Genomic DNA, 18198 nt, shown 5'->3' with positions numbered 1-18198 from the left:
GTGTTCTATACTCTGTTCCAAAGTTTAGGCTAAAAAAAACAAGAAGGAAAAAACAAATCCCATTTAGTTTGAGGCATTTAATACCAAATTTGATTAATTAGGAACTATCCTAATAGTGAATATATGGCTCAGTTGGTTAAGCATCTTGATTTTGGCTTAGGTCATGATCTCAGGGTTGTGAAATCAAGCCTTGTGCCAGACTCCATGCTGGGTATGGGCCCTGCTTTAGATTTTTTTCTCCCTCTCCTTCTGCCCACCCGCCTCTCTAAAAAAAAGTATGTATATATAAATGGATATATATGATTTTATATAATATATATATTATATATATAAATATAATATGGTGTTATGTGGATAATAAGGCTATATTTTCATTGAGTGATTATTTTGTGCCACACTTAGTCCTTCGTGTTCTACATGAAAATTTTAAGTTTCATAGCATGGTATGGTTAACATAATTATTCCCCCTTGACACAATAGAAAGCTGAGGTCCAGGGAAGTGAACTATTCAAGGCCATTTAGTTAATGAGATGCACAATCTATGTCTCTCCACACTCATGTCGGAGCCTGGCTATTTAACTGTTAAGATAATTTTCCTTCTCCTCTTACCTTGGCATCTTGAAGACATTATCAATTTATCAATCAACCATAGATAGTCTGGTTATCCAGCACTTGGGACCTGTAGGTTCTTGTCCATTCTAAATGACTTACTCTTATATTTGGTGTTGGGGAGAAGTACATTAATTGAGCACCCAACATGTGCCAGGCACCAACCTCGTTTAATTCTCCCTATTATATTAAATATTACGGACTACTTTGTCCATTGTCCAGGTGGGAACTTGGAAGCTTCTGGTGTTTAAGTAACTTGTCCAAGGTTAGACAGCAAACAAGAGTTAGAGCCAGAATATTTATTAATGAATCGATTGACTCTCAATACTTTTTATGCCATTTCTTATCCTCTAAGACTATTCCTAAACTGCCTACTCCTGGACAGGGTTAAATATGTGATAGGTTTAAAAGAAACAGCAATATGGTGAATAATGTGTGAAATGGGTATTAAATCAATGGAAATAGGTATAATAGATTATGTGTTTAATTGTTGCCACGTGCTAGGCATTAAAGTGAGTTAATAAATGCTGGCTGTGTGGATAGAAAGGCAAGGCATTTAGTTAAACTCCAGAAGATGAATTCTGGACTTCTGTTCCTCAAAGGTTGCCCAGGTTGAAAGGAATTTCAGAATTGTAACTTTGCATCTCATGTGGAGTCCCTTTTACAATGTCTGAAGACTCCAAATGAATAGTCCACAGTATATTCCGTTTTTTCCCCTCAGTTTTAAATATTATAAAGGTCACCCACACAGTGTGTCTCAGGATCTCTCGTGTAATGCCATCCTTTGGGTGCCGGGCTGTGAACCCCACAACAGCCAGTGCAGTGTCTGTCTTACTCTCTGCTGTTGCTCTAGCAATGGACACAGGGCCTGGCTCGTATTAGGTACCCAGAAAGTATCTGTTGAGCAGATGAATGGTTGGGTGATAAATGGTCCTGATTCTATCCTGAAACCCAGAGTAAATTTGGTCTTTCTTTCCTATGCCAGTCCTTTAAGTATTTTGAGCCAAAAATCATATATCCCCTGGGATACTCTTCTTTTAACTGTTATTATATGTTTGGAGTGGTGTGGGGTAAAGGATAGTTGTGGAATAGTTCTTTTTTATGCCAGTTATGAGAGCTGTTTTCATGTATGACTTCATTTCATTTAGCATCTCCATGAGATAGATGTGGTGTGATGAATACTATTGTACAGATGAGAAAACTGGTGCATCGAGAATTTTTGTGTTACCCAAGGCTACACATAGGTGACTCAGGTTATAAACTCATGTATCTCATCAATCATTTTAATACTCCTCCAGAAACAGGGTTTGTGTTTCCCTGAAATTTGGGTATAGCCCAACATTTGATAGAAGTCAGGGAAACTCGGGTGTTGAGTTTTCTACCCTCAGAGTTGGAGAAGAATCATGAGTCACAGGAGAGCTGCATTTTCTGGAATGGCATGGCTTCTGTAATTATGAAAATTACTGTTTGTGGTAAAGGTGTCAGGTCAAGGACTATCAATGGGAAAACTGTTCCATGAATCTTTCAGTATAGGCTCCTTTGTGGTTTTCACCTATTTCATAGGCTGAGATTGGTGTAGAAAAGCTAGTCAAGAGTCCCATTGTGTCAGAGTGTAAAGACCTCAAAAGTTGAAAACATTCTCCTGCTGCTTGGGATTGGAGGTTGATTGAGGCTTTTTATGAACACATCTGGCAGGAAATGACATCTGTAGCAACAGCTGGCTGGATAAAGACTGAGGATGGGTAGGGCTATGTTCAGTGATGAATGGTGCTTTAAATTCCTACCCAGAATTTTCCAAAGTGAGTCCTTTTACAACTATAGAGGGAATGATTGGCCGAGGAACTGTCATGTTTGGCTTTTGCACAGAGAAGTATTCTGTGAGTCCTTTTAAAGCTTTGCAGGCAAATGAAATGGGTGTGCCTTTTGTACTTTTCCCACACCTCACAGATGCAGCACAATCCTTGAGAGAGTTGGGGGTCAGGGGTGGGATTTAACAATAGATTCTTGGAACTTGAGAATACACCTAAGCCTTAGCCTTGCAGACAGTATAAATTAGTACGAGATGCCATTTAAGCCCTCATATTATTTTCTATTTCTCCTTGGAACTACTTTGTGCACTGGAAATTAGCTTAAAAAATACATGTGATTATTGACTTAAGTATCTTCCCGATCTAGTATTCCTAGATTGTGAGCTCTAGGAAGAGAAGAATGGTGTCCACCATGTCTGTCTTGTACACCATGGCATCATGAGCAATTTTTAGTATCGAGCTTGTAGTAGGTGCTTATTGAGTGATCAGAAATAAGTGTTGTAGAGTAACGAATGATAATATCAATTATTATCAATAATGAAAAATATTAACATGAGTCATTTGGAATATGGGAAAAACTGGGTTCATATCTTTGCTTCACTACTTAAATTCACATGCTTAGGTAAATCATTTTGACTCTGAGGTCTTCAGTAACTTATTTTATAAAATATGAACAGTAATACCTGCCTTAAAGGGTTGTTGTGAAATCTGAAAGAAATCATTCATTTCAAGCTCTTAGTGCAGTGGTTAATGCACAGTTAGAATTGTTATTTGTTGCTAGTATAATTATTATTGTTACATTTCACAGCTCTCTTACACTTATTTAAATGTACTGGTTGGAAGAAAGTTACATTATTTTTTAAACCACTTAACTGAGGTATTATTGACACACAAAAACTCTATATATTTAATGTATACGACTGATTAATTTAGAGATAAGTACACACCTGTGAAGCCATCACCACCATCTACACCATAATCCTATCCATCACCTCCAAAATTTTCTTCCCACTCTCTTATTGGTGATGATGATGGTGACGGTAATAAGAACACAACAATGATCCACAGCTCCCACAGCCCCCACTCAGTATGTATGGTTTGTGTCTCCTAATCGAGGAACTGTTCACTAATTTTTCTTCGGGAACGACCAGGTTGAATTGTGGACCCCTGGTTTCATCAACTTTAGAGCACGCTCTGTGTGGTCTTTTACCCTGCTTTCCCAACAATAACACAAATATTAGCTACTTTATAAACTGCTAATGTACGACTAACCCTTTGCAATCTATTTCATAGTTGATCCATGTAACAAGACAGGGAGGCCAATCTTACTATCACCTTTTTACGGAGGAGGAAGTTGAGATTCAAATGAACAAAATACAGTTGCAGGGCCAGTCAGCGCTGGTGGGAAAAGAACATTGAACTCAGTCTGAATCTGAGTCTGGAGTATTGGTCAGTACACGCACAGTCCATAGAAGTACTCAGCATTTACTTGGTGAAAAAAGGAGGGAATAGATTGAGACTTGTAGATTCTTGATCCTATCTCACGGTCTAGACTCTAGGGCAGGGCCAGAGAGGACACCTGCTACGGGGTACAAGTCCCTTGTCCATAGAAGCTATGTCCAGATTAACCCAGCAAGTGGAGTGGGGAGAGGAGATAAAGAAATGCCAGCAGACCTGGGGTATTTTATCCTCTTCAGCAGCTTGAGAACTTAGGCAGACAACCTGCTAGGGGGGCTAAGACCTCAAGACCAAGATGTCAGTTGGGGCCAGAACGGCATCCTGACACAGGCAGAGCGGATTGCTCATCGCAATCCAAGTCTGTAGCTGAAACAAACTGAGGGAGTCCTGCCACAGGGCCGGAATGTGAACCGTGAATGACTATCTTCTAGGGTCATCATTGAATTTTGATAATAAGATTGGACCCTTGATTTTCTTGATGAAACGTGGAGTGGTGCTTGTTGACATGGGAAGGTTGAGTGAATTTGCATTGCGTTTTTCTCTGTGGAGGGGTCATCCATTCTCTGCCTTTCCTTTATCAGAGCAGAGTTTGACTCTGAGTATTTTGTGAAGGGGGATTCAGGGCACCAGTCCCAAACTGGGGAAGCCCCTGGCTATCTTAGCTGAGGTGAGCAGAGTGTACCTATAATGATAAATACCAAAAAGATAGAGATCCATCTGCCCATCTATCTATCTGTCCACACATTTACCTGCCAACTCACCTACTCATAATTTCGTACAGCTCTCCATCATCCAAAAAATATTTACTGATGTTTCTATATAGTTAGTATGCTAAGCATTGGGGATACAGAGAGAACTTCAGGGACAGAGTCTCCTGACCTTAGAAAATTTACAGTCTTGGGGAAGGAGGCCCTGTAGCTTCTAGTGGTTAGGAAATGCATATTTTATCTTTTTTATTTCAGGCTTGAATCCCCCTTGGTTACATAATACGGAAACAAGAGATGTATGTTGGATGAGTGAAGGAACAAACTGAAGAGACACTGTTAAAAGAATGCATGATCAGGAGAAGAGGAAGCCTGGTCCAGTTCGGGAGACAGGGCCTGAGGCTAGGGTAGGAAGGGAAACAGCCACAGACCGGCAGAGCTACGAGAGCAGAGACAAGTTCAGGGGGTGAGCCCTGGAGCCGGAAATATATTTTCCTCCAAATGTCTGTATCTTGAAGATTAACCACTGCCAAGATTCTTGAAGGTTGGGGATGAGACATTTTTAACCTGAGGTTCATGGGTAGAATTCAAGGAGTCTGAACTGGGATGTGAAAAAAGATGACATCTTTATGTACTTTCACTTTAACTGCAAAGTTAGCATTTTCTTCATTATGAATGTAGACGACAAAGCAGTGTTTTTTTAACAGAATCTGTGACCGTCATCTATCGAATCATACATCTTTTCATATCACATTACAGTTGATGTTAATATCCCAAAATATTATTTATGCTCATCACTCACTACTTTGAAATTATGGTTGTTATTAGGTCTGCTGCTAGATCTTTTTATTTAATCCATTAATAAAGAAACTGGTCTCTTGCCAAATCACAAGTTTGTTTTTAAAATATTTTGATAACTCTATTGCAATACTATTGATGTTCCTTGTAGTCCTTTATGTCCTATTTTTATGAATTTAAAAACATTCTGAGAAGGGGTTCATAGTCTTTTTCTTTTTTCATCCCTGTGACTTCATTTTATAACTGGAAGCTTGTACCTCGTAATCTCCTTCACTGATTTTGCCCATACCCTCACTCGCTCTCCCTGATAACCACCAGTCTGTTCTCTGTCTCTATGAATCTGTTGGCCTTATCTTTAGACCAAAATGGAGGTTTAAGGCACCTACAAAACAGTTTGAGAACTTCTGGTTTAGATACAAATGCCTTTTTATGCAATCGGAAAGATTGAGACTCGGGACGTTTGGGGTGCTGGAGGATTGAGGTCAAGGAAATGATGTTTAGAACCACAATTCTTATATTGACTAGCTTGTGTTAAATGGTGTTCTCAAGGGTGGCCCTGAGAGGGTGATTTGATGCAAGCTCTTGACTCCCTTTGTGTCTTTATGACCGGGAAACTCTCACCAGGTTTTTCTCACTGCCCCACTGGTGGGCTTCCCTGGCAAAACCTATTGACTAGGAAGGAAAATTTAGCTCATCATTTCACAACTAGAACCTAGAGGAAGATAATACCCTCCAGATGCTTGTACCAGACCTCGAATTTATTACCATTTCAACATGAGTAATGAATGCCATGTGTTGCGTGATGTGTTCTTTTAAGTTTATTAAATCACCCGGGTGCTATTCCAATTGGTGTTTTTATCATCTCTTGAAGAGATATGAAATTTACGGTTGCAGTTTGCTCTATTTAGATAATTTTGACACTTTTCCCCCGTATGGGTTTTTTTTTTTTTAATTCACCATATTCAAATAACTAGTTTAGAGCTAAGCTGATAAAACTAACAGATCCATAAATTGGGTCATGGATGGGGCGCCTGGGTGGCTCAGTGGGTTAAGCCTCTGCCTTCGGCTCAGGTCATGGTCTCAGGGTCCTGGGATCGAGCCCCGCATCGGGCTCTCTGCTCAGCAGGGAGCCTGCTTCCCCCTCTCTCTCTGCCTGCCTCTCTGCCTAACTCGTGATTTCTCTCTCTGTCAAATAAATATATAAAATCTTTAAAAAAAAAAAAATTGGGTCATGGATGATCCTTTAAGGTGCCTGCTATGTCTGAGAGGTGAGCCAAAGCAGCTGAGTGGGAATGAGCGCACTCTGAGATAGAGGAGTAGAGGGGGATAAGAGTCCCAACATAGAGCCTGAAAGATTCTGAGCTGGCTTCAATTGTGTATGCAGATTGAAACTGATTAGTTAGCGCATCCAGGAGGGAGTCCTGTCTCTCCAGGAATGGCTCTAAATGGGGTTGAGGAAGTTCCATGTTGAATTAGCTCCAAGCTTTGTTCCGACATGGCCAGGAGCCATGGCTCAATAGCATGTCCATCCAGTTTTCCGCTCATTGTACCCCTGCCGTTGTCCTTGTAAGATTTACAAGAGTGAAACTAAAAAGTATCCTCTTTTCCTTTGCCATGTCTCTTCATCACTCAAAATCAAATCCATTTTTCAACTTTATTATTAAACATTGAATTTAAAAAGTATACAATGAATGAATCACAAAATGTTTGTTGCATACCCACCACCCAGATCCAATGCTTGCGAACATTTCTCCACTTGGCTCTGTCCACACGTGTGTGTGTGTGGGCATGTTTCACATGTGTGTGACCATAGTATATTGCCGTTATCAACCACAGAATCTTCAGCCTGCATCTTCTAAGAATATTCTGTTCATAATCACAACTTTTACACATCCAGGAAATAATGAACAATAATTCCCTAATGTTATCTAAAATACAGTAAATATTAAGAAGCCTGGGTGACTCAGTAGGTTGAGTCCAACTCTTGATTTCAGCTCAGCTCTTGATCTTAGAGTTCAAACCCTTCCTTGGACTCCACACTGGGTGTGAAGCCTACTTAAAAAATAATAATAAATAAAAGATTTAAAAAATACAGCAAATATTAAGATTTTCCCAGTTGTTCCCCAAATACACTTTTTTAAAAAGATTTTATTTATTTATTTGACAGAGAGAGATCACAAGCAGGCAGGAAGGCAGGCAGAGAGAGGAGGAAGCAGGCTCTCCGCAGAGCAGAGAGCGTGATGCGGGGCTCGATCCCAGGAGGTTGGGATCATGACCTGAGCTGAAAGGCACAGGCTTTAACCCACTGAGCCACCCAGGCACCCCCCCAAATACACTTTTAAATCCCTCTTTAAAAACTGTAATTCCTTCAAGGTTTACACATTCCTTTTGACTAGTATACCTTTGAATTTCTCTAAATCTAGAGCAAGAGTTCTCAACAGTTTTGTTTTCAAGATGCCTTTATAATAGTAAAAATACTGAAGAGCTTTTGTTCAGGTGTCTTATGTCTGTGTTAGAAATTGAAACAAACTTTTGGAAATGCAGGAATGTGTGACTGCATATTCCATTATCTGCTACACAGTGATATCATCATACCTTTTGCAGTTTCTAGAAAACTCCACTGTACACTCATGAGAGGTAGGAGCAAAGAAGGCAGAAAACCTCGTAGTATTGCTGTGAAATAATTTTGACTTGGCAAATCCCTTAAAAGAGTCTAGGGACTTGGAAAACTCCACTGTACACTCATGAGAGGTAGGAGCAAAGAAGGCAGAAAACCTCGTAGTATTGCTGTGAAATAATTTTGACTTGGCAAATCCCTTAAAAGAGTCTGGGGACTTGGTCCACACTTTGAGGACCACACTGCTGACCTAGAGTAATTCCCTAAAAGTTTTCTTTTTCTGATAGCTTTTTTCCTTTCAAAATTTGTTAATGCAAATTATGAGAAGTAAAGAATTGTAGAGAATTCTTCTGACTCTTTGTGGTGAGTCACTAGTGCCACTGGAAGTGTGGTGATAAGAGAGCTAGTATTGATTGGAACAGGCAAGTAGGCTCAGCATTCTGAGCTGTGCAGCTGCCCCTTTGTCTCAGTTTCCTCATCTGTAAAATGAGGTTTGTAACGCCCATCTCACCATTGTATTGTAAGAATTAAAGAAAAATGCATATTGTGTGGCTAAGACAGTGCCTGGTACATAGTAAATACTTAATAAGTGTTATTATCATCTACAGCAGTGGTTTTCAGTGGGGAGTGACTTTGCATGGTACCCCATGCATATATGCATGTGCACGCACACACACACACACAGAGGACTTGGCAAGGTCTAGAGATATTTTTAGTCATCACAGTGGGGGTGAGGGGATGTGCTACTGGTATCTAGTGAGTAAGGGCCAGGTGTCTTAGTACTTTGGGGCTGCTATAAACTGATACCGTATTTCTTACAGTCTGGAGTCTGGGAAGTCCAGGATCAAGGCATCAGCAGCTTTGGTGTCTGGCGAGGGCCTGCTTCCTGGTTTGTAGATGGCCATCTCCCCCCGGTGTCCTCCCGTGGTAGAAGGGGCGAGGGAGCTCTATGGGGCCTCTTTTATAGGTACATTAGTCCCATTCATGAGGGTTCCATCCTCATGGCTTAATCACCACATGAAGAGCCTATCTCCTAACACCATCACCACGGTGGGGTGGGCAGTAGGTTTCACCATGGGAGTTGTTTGGGTGATGAGATACAAACATGTAGTCCATAACATCAGGGATGCTGCTGAACATCCTAAAATGCACAGGAAAGACTCCCAAGTAGGGAATTATAAGCCCCAAGTGCCAGTAATGCAGAGGTTGTGAAATCTCTCTGTGTAGCCAATTAAAATGGGTTTAGTCAAGTTAATCATCATTTAGAGCTCAGAAGATGCAATCTAATTTTTTAATTCTAGTCTCCTATAGCCAGTGTATGTGTGGATTGTCGTCAACACTTACCAAACCCCTACTCAGTTCAAGGCACTACGCTAGATGCTGTAGGGGAGGCAGCCATGTGGAACACTGTGTGCAAAGCTAGTGTAAAACCAGTTGGAAAGCACCATATTCTGGGTCCTCTTGCCTTTGTTCATCCTAGCCACTTGACTTTCCCTGTCACAGAGATTCAAGAGACAACTGTGGGTCCTAAAGTTGGTAGTTGGAACTTGGTAGGGAAGCTTCTTCTAGCTTCTTCTGTGTTTCATTCTAGGTGAAGCAGACATGGGTAAATGGAGCAGTAGCCTTCTTTCTAGGGACCAGTCAGTCCTCAAGACATTCTAGGTGTTGTGGGATGCTGTGCCCACCTGGGACCTACCCATCGATGAGACAGATATTTATGGTGTGCTGCCTTCTCTCCCGGATGCCTGCCCTTCTTGCTTTTAACTTCTCCATGTGCCTCTTGCCATGGCTGTCCTGTCCGTCTGCTTTGTTCCTGCTTCATTTGTTTTAGTGGCTGACTTTTAAGTAGTAACATCATGAAGGAACTGCATCTCTTGGCTCAGGGTTTCTTGATCTATGCTGTATTCTGGAATCAGTTGTGATTACCTTAAAAAAATAAAATAAAGGTTCTGGTTATTCTTCCCAGAGATTTTCCTGTAAGACTCAGTAATCTTTTTTTTTTTTTTCTTTTAAAGATTTTATTTATTTATTTGACAGAGAGAGAGAGATCACAAGTAGGCAGAGAGGCAGGTAGAGGCAGGGGGAAGCAGGCTTCCCGCTGGGCAGAGAGCCCGATTCGGGGCTCGATCCCAGGATCCTGAGATCATGACCTGAGCCGAAGGCAGAGGCCTTAACCCACTGAGCCACTCAGGCATGCCAAGACTCAGTAATCTTTTTTTAAAGATTTTTATTTATTTATTTGACAGAGAGATCACAAGTAGGGAGAGAGGCAGGCAGAGAGAGGAGGAAGCAGGCTCTCTGCCGAGCAGAGAGCCCGATGCGGGGCTCGATCCCAGGACTCTGAGATCATGACCTGAGCCGAAGGCAGAGGCTTAACCCACTGAGCCACCCAGGCGCCCCAAGACTCAGTAATCTTGATGTTAATCTCCAATAGGGATTGTTGTAGTCAAGGTGGAGAATCTAGGTCTTTGTCCCAGAAAATGCACTTTACATGTCATTTTACATGTCACTTTACATGTCAAATGGGAATTCCATTGCTGGGACTTGCTGGCATTTGGTCCTTATGTTGCATGTTCCTTTTCTTTTTTCCTAATTCCTTGATCCCATAGAAGAGTAATGCTGCTTCTAGTTGAGAATTCTCCTCTGACTTCTCAGAAGAGAAGAGAATCATCTCCCCCCTTCCCTCTTTTTATCTTCAGAATAAAGATAGTTCCACAGAAAGGGGAACTCTCCTACATTGTTGGTGGGAATGTAAGCTGGTGCAGCCACTCTGGAAAACAGCATGGAGGTTCCTCAAAAAGTTGAAAATAGAGCTACCCTATGACCCAGCAATCGCACTACTGGGTATTTACACTAAAGATACAAATGCAGTGATCTGAACGGGCACGTGCACCCGAATGTTTATAGCAGCAATGTCCACGATAGCCAAACTATGGAAAGAACCTAGATGTCCATCAACAGATGAATAGATAAAGAAGATATGGTATATATATACAATGGAATACTGTGCAGCCATCAAAAGAAATGAAATCTTGCCATTTGCAACGACGTGGATGGAACTAGAGAGTATTATGCTGAGCAAAATAAGTCAATCAGAGAAAGACAATTATCATATGATCTCGCTGATATGAGGAATTTGAGAGGCAGGGCGGGGGTTTGTGGGGGGTAGGGAAGGAAAAAAATGAATCAAGGTGGGATCGGTATGTGCTATGGTGAGTGCTGTGAAGTGTGTAAGCCTGGCGATTCACAGACCTGTACCCCTGGGGCTAATAATACATTATATGTTAATTTAAAAATAAAAAGGTGGGATCAGGAGGGAGAAAACCATAAGAGACTCTTAATCTCACAAAACAAACTGAGGGTTGCTGGGGGGTGGGGGATAGGGAGAGGGTGGTTGGGTTATGGACATTGGGGAGGTTATGTGCTATGGTGAGCGCTGTGAAATGTGTAAGCCTGATGATTCACAGACCTGTACCCCTGGGGCAAATAATGCATTATATGTTAATAAAAATAATTAAAAAATAAATAAAAGTTCACACCTATGTAATCACTTCCCAGATTAAAAAAGTAGATGATTAAAGTACTCTAGAAACTAAAAAAAAAAAAAAAAAGATAGTTCCACAGTCCCTTCCTAACACACAAGACCTTGCACTCTCTTGTCCTTAACCACCTCTCTCTCGTCACACATGCTCTGTCCCTGATCATTGTGCTCCAGCTGCACTGACCTTCTTTTCATCTCCTTGAACAAACTGTTCTCTATCTCAGAACTTTGCACCTGCAAACTCTCCTCTGTGCCTTAAAATTCCTTCTTCTTCCTCTCTAGGCAGCTGGCTCCATCTTCTCTACTCTCAGCTTTAAATCCATCCCATCAGACAGGCAGTCTCTGACTTCTACCCCTGAAAGTAGTTCCTGCTTATTATCTCATACACCACCTTCTTCCTTTCATTTCTAGCATTAGTTATGTTGACAAAATATCTGGGATGGTGTGTCTGCTGTTTCCCCAAACAACGGGTGTCCTGGGGACAGTGAGCCGTTCGTTGGTCACTGTCCTATTCCCAGCACCTGGTTTGGTGTTTGGTATATCATCGGCGCTCAGGAAATTATTTAGTGGATGAATGAGTGAATAAATGAATCAGTACATGACTAGACTTTCTCTAGCTGTTTTCCTGTATTTCCCTAGTGCCACTAATCTTAGAGCCTAGAAAACTCAGAATGGGAGAAAAGAGAGGTCTGCTCTGGTCTCTTGGGCCTTCACACTTGTCCTGGGCCTGGCTGCTTTCAGAGACCTCATGTCCACATGCCTGCCAAAGCTGGACAGAGCCACACAATGCCCTCAGAGCCCACAGAAGTGAGGGCTCGTGTCAGCAGGCCTTGGCTTCTCAGAGGCATCTGCTGAAAGCAGTTGTTGGCACGAGAGTGCCGAGAGAGTAGCAGAGCCGAGGAAATGTCAAAGGGTGAATGGGATAATCAGGCCCTAGCCGTCAAAACTGCCGCCCACTCAAGCCTGTCAGATTCTACAAGAGAAATCTTCCAGACATGTCAGCTTCTTCACATGTCTAATGGCAGAGAAAAGGATGCACCTGAGGGAGGCTTGTGGGGCCAGTGCTGATTGACTGGAGCCTTTTGGAGCCTGACTGGGCATATCCAATGTGGGGAGAAAGGACATTTAGAGGAATGCCAGCTAGAGAGGAAGGCAAGGGAAACTCTTTTGAGGTACTAGTGCCTGATTAAGTTCCCAGTGTATGAAATAAGTGCCCAAATGACCCTTATTATTTCATTTCCCCTTCCGTTTCTTCTTTGTGGGCGCTCATGAAACTAAGCAAAGACCTTGCAATCCCTTGGCATAGTAAACCAAGTTCAGGACAGTCTTCAGTAACACTGTACAATGTTCCCATGACAAGGCATATTACTGTAATTGTTTAATTATTATTAATTAATAATATTCTGTGGATCTCTCAGGTATCATATGAGAGTTGGGAGCAGAGAACAGTGGACAAGACAGACCAGATCTTTCCCTTTGGAACCTACCTTCCAGTAGGGACAGATGGAGACAATATGTTATTTAAAGTCCTAAGTAAACAAGGTACTTATAGACTGTGATGAATTCCACAGAAGGAAGCAAGTGCTATGATAAGGAGTGGCCTGGGGGTGGAGCAGGGATGTCTACTTCAGATAGCTGAGGAAGTGATGTAGCTGAGAACCTGAAGGAGGAATTATAACCTACATCTCCCCCCTTCCCTCTTTTTATCTTTTTCTGAATAAAGAGTAGGTCTTTATTTCTCCTGTTTTAAAGAATCAAAGAGAAATTGTTACTTGAAAATACCAGAATGGCAGAGATGTGATGCTTGTGAGCTAATCCGGGATCCTTCACTAACCTCACAAGGACCGGTCCTGATTTCACCACCACTGGGGTTTACATGGACTTAATCTCTCTCACCTATGTGGACCCCCATGAGTGTTTCATTCTGTCTCCTTATCAGACACACACAAATGATATGAGGAAAAGCCTACAAGTGTGTGGCCCTGGGGATCTGGCTTGTTCTTTGCAAGGCTGTTCCGACTCCACCCCAAGCTAAATTGAGGTTGGTAAAGAAAGATACCTGGACCTCCACCTAATTTCAGGACAAATCATTGCTGATATTTACCAAGTAAAGGCATTTGGCTTTATTGATGGACCCCACAGTGTTTGTGGTTTCTTGTTTCTTTTGTTTGTTTCATTAACAGTTGCATTTAACTTTCATAATTATCATATTTTCTTTGGGTTTATTTTACACCCACCCCCACCCACTGAAATATTCTTAAGTTGAAAGAAAGCTGGGCTTAGTTAATTCCTCTTGCTTGTTTTCTAATACATACATTTAGGGCTATACATTTTCCTCTGTGAACTACTTTGGCTGTATCCTATCACATTTGCCCTGCAAACCCTTGTCATTAAGTTCTATGTAGTTTGCAATTTCCATTTTGATTTTCACTTTTAATTTTTAAATTATCAAGTATACCTATAGTTTGGGGGGTTCATTTTGGGTTCTTTATTTCTAATTTTACAAGATTGATGAAGTAATTGTAGTTCAGTAACTAATCAACTTGAACACAATCTTGAGATTTTCTTTGTGGTCTGATTCACAAATTTAAAAATGTGTACTTGAAGATTTTATGTTGCCTGTTTGTATTATTTGGGTTGATCAAATGCTTTATAGATTTTCTTATTTTCTGCTTCATGTATGGCTTTCTTTTAATTTATCTTCTCTAGTTGGTGTTTCTTTGGAAAAGCTCTATTAATATTATTTACTTGTTTAGCTTTAGCACCAAGACAGAAATTACAAAGTGGCAAGAAGAAAAAGAAATAACCCTTTCATCACTTCTCCAGATGAGTCAAGGGGATGTGTCTGCTAATGAGACTTTACAGGGAAATGGGGCTGAACTTATGTAATAAAACTGCCTGTGGCAAGGACATCTCTGCAGAGCCTGAGGGATCTGCCTCTGGACCACTTTCAGGGGATGACAGTGGTTGCATTGGCTACATAATGAGACATTTCTAGAGCTACAGCACTTTGTCCACAAGGCAGGAGTGGGGAGAATTCTAGCAACCCACACCATCAACCAGTACACTTTTTAAAAAGGACTTTTAAAAAGGACTCAGAAAAATATAAAATTAAGGTCATCTCTGAGGTCTTTGCTGAGCTGAATAAACCTTGAAGCAAAAATCATATCTTTTTCCAAAGCTTAACACAGAGCTTTAGAGATCTATGAGAAAGAACAGCTCTTTGAACATAAGGCTTGATAGGTAGCATAAAGCACAAGAGGTGGTTCTAATAACCGCTGGGGCTGCTGGAAAGTACTTCTGGAGTAATCAGTGACACAATCGTACATTTTCAGGCTTCTCTGCAATCCCTTATCTGGGAGCATAAACAGGCTGGATCTAGGTTGGATCATTTTCCTCTTCAGATAAAACTGTGGCCGCCAAGGGCTCTGGGGAAGGGACAGGGAGGTAGCTATGCGTAATTCTTCATTTAACTGAACCAGCACCCTCTTCCTCCCCTCTTCACTGTCCTAGAGATGGCAGTTTTCTTTCTTTTTTTTTTTTTTTTAAAGATTTTATTTATTTATTTGTCAGAGAGAGAGAGAGCGAGCACAGGCAGACAGAGTGGCAGGCAGAGGCAGAGGGAGAAGCAGGCTCCCCACAGAACAAGGAGCCCGATGTGGGACTCGATCCCAGGACGCTGGGATCATGACCTGAGCCGAAGGCAGCGGCTTAACCAACTGAGCCACCCAGGCGTCCCGAGATGGCAGTTTTCTAACTGTGTGTGTGACAATGCTTTTGACAGCATGCTCCTCCTCTCTTCCCTCCCACTCCTGTTTTATATGCTTGTTTTTATACATGAGGTTGTTCACCATTATCTGGAAAATGTGTCTCTCTGGTCTGAAGTCACTGGACTGGTAACAGATGGAGCACACTTTTGACCCCTTTGGTGTTAGATTCTCCCTAGCTTGTTTTATCTCACTCAGTTGCTCTGGGGCTGGTTGCCCATGCTTTGGGTAGGAGAAGCATTACCGTAATTAGATAGTGTTATTAGTCAGGATTCTCCACAGAAACAGAAACTATAGGATAGAAGAATTTGTACACACACACACACACGCACACACACATTTATTATAAAGAATTGGCTCATGTGATTATAGAGGCTGACAAGTCCCAAGATCTGCTTTGACAAACTGGAGATCCAGGAGAGTCAAAGGTATAGATCTGAGTCCAACCACCTGAGAACGAGGAGAGTTGATGGTGTAAGTTCCAGTCTGATTCCAGAGTCAGGAGAACAGAGAAGACCAGCATCCCAGCTTGAAGACAGTTGGGCAGAGAGAGCAAATTCTCCCTGACTCTGCCTTTTTAAAAAAGTATAATTAACAAAGTATAATTAACATACACTGTTACATTAGTTTCAGGTGTACAAATACTGATCCACCAGTTCCACACATTCCTCGTTGCTAACCATGGTGAGTGTAGCCACCGTATGATGTTATTTCAGTATTACTGACTACGTTTTCTATGCTGTAGTTGTCATCTCTGTGACTTACTTAGTTTATAACTGGAAGCTTGTAACTAATAATCCCCCTTAGCCTCTTTGTTCTCTTCAGGTTTGAAGGCAATGTGCTATACTTAGTCTACTAATTGAAATGTTAATCTCATTGAGAAACACCTGCGCAGACACGCCCAGAATAACGTTTAACCAAATATCTGGGTGCCCTTTCACCCAGTCAAGTTGACACACAAAATTAAGCATCATAGTACACAAGTAGTATTCATGATATGTTACAAAATTTAAAAGGGAACAATCCTTACCTCTGCGCTCAATCCATTAGTATTGCCTGAGCACCCATACACAATACCTGAATACCAACAAAAAATTCACAACTCAAAACTAAGTTAAACAAAAACAAAATGGTATTTCACGAAGCTGAAAATTCCAGAGGGTGTGTCTTTTTTTTTTTTTTTTTTTCCTGTTCGGCGTGATGGATCTGAATCCTCTAATGATGCCTCAAAGAATTGCTCTCAAATCCTTTCCTCTGTTTTGCCTTCATTCTCAGTCTCTCTACTCTCCATGGGATCATGGCCACCAGCAGCCTCTGTTTTACCTTATTTGCCCATCTGGCAGCTGAATTTCTGCAAAAGCCACTGTTACTTATGTTCCTTCAGTTAGCTTGGGGCACCTATCCATCCCTAAGTCAGACCTATTAAAATGAGTGCAATAGGGGCGCCTGGGTGGCTCAGTGGGTTAAGGCCTCTGCTTTCGGCTTAGGTCATGATCCCAGGGTCCTGGGATCGAGCCCCACATCGGGCTCTCTGCTCAGCAGGGAGCCTGCTTCCTCCTTTCTCTCTGCCTGCCTCTCTGCCTACTTGTGATCTCTGTCTGTCAAATAAATAAATAAAAATCTTTAAAAAAATAAAATAAAATGAGTGCAATAAACTGACTGCCTGAAGTCAAACCACAAGGAAAGAGAATGAGGAAGGGATGACTCCTGAGTGGAAACTTAGGGTATCGGAACTAGAAGAAGTTAAACATAGAATTGCCATATGACCTAGCAATTACATATTCAAATTCATAGGTCCACAAAAAGACTTGTACATGAATGTTTATAGCGACGCTACTCATAAAACCAAATGTCCATCAGCTGATTAACAGATAAACAAAATGTGACCTAAACATACAGTGGAATATTATTTAACCATGAAAAGGAATGAAGTTTTGGGGAGCCTGGGTAGCTCAGTTGTTTAAGTGTCTGACTCTTGATTTTGGTTCAGGTCACAATCTCAAGGTTGTGAGATGGAGTCTTGCTACAGGCTCTGCACTAGGTATAGAGCCTGCTTAACATTCTCTATCCCTCTGCCCCTTCCCCCTTCTTTAAAAAAAGAAAAACTAATGAAGTATTGATACACGCTACAAGGTGAATGAACCTTGAAAACATGATACTTGAATGAAAGAAGCCAGACACAAAAGGTCAAATATTGTCTGAATTCCCACTTATGTCAAATACCCAGATAGGCAGATTCATAGACGCAAAGCAGATATATGGTTTCTAGGATTGGGTAGGGACTGCTTAATGGATGTGACATTTCCTTTTTTTTTAAATTCAAGTATGATTAACATATGGTGTCATATTGGTTTCAGTGTACACTATAATGATTCAACAATTCTGTACATTACTCAGTGTTCATCATGATAAGTGTACTTTAGTGAAATCTTGCCATTTGCAACATGGATAGATCTAGAGGGTATCAGTGAATTCAGTTAGAGAAAGACAGATACCATATGATTTCACTCCAATCACTCATAAGTGGAATTTAAGGAACAAAATGAAGAAAGGAAAAAAGAGACCAGCAAAAATCCAGACTGCTAAATATAGGGAAAAAACTGGTGGTTGTCAGAGGGGGCGGGGGTGGGTGAAAATAGGTGAAGGTTCATTTTGGGGCAATGAAAATGTTCTGGAACTAGATGGTGATGAGGATCACACAATATTGTGAGCACACTAAATGTCACTGATGGTAAATTTTATGTTGTTGTTATGTTTTACCATAACAAACATAGTACGTATGAACCCATTTTGAATTAAAATGGAAAAAACTAGAGGAAGCAAGATCAGAACGATGAGGGGGCAAAATTATTCTATAGCCCATGTCCATAGGGAACTCATCAAAAACAAAAGCAAC

Source organism: Enhydra lutris, unplaced genomic scaffold (assembly GCF_002288905.1).
Source record: "Enhydra lutris kenyoni isolate GAN:26980312 unplaced genomic scaffold, ASM228890v2 scaffoldscaffold45, whole genome shotgun sequence".
In the NCBI taxonomy this organism is placed as follows: Eukaryota; Metazoa; Chordata; class Mammalia; order Carnivora; family Mustelidae; genus Enhydra; species Enhydra lutris.
Note: the sequence above shows the minus strand (reverse complement) of the source record.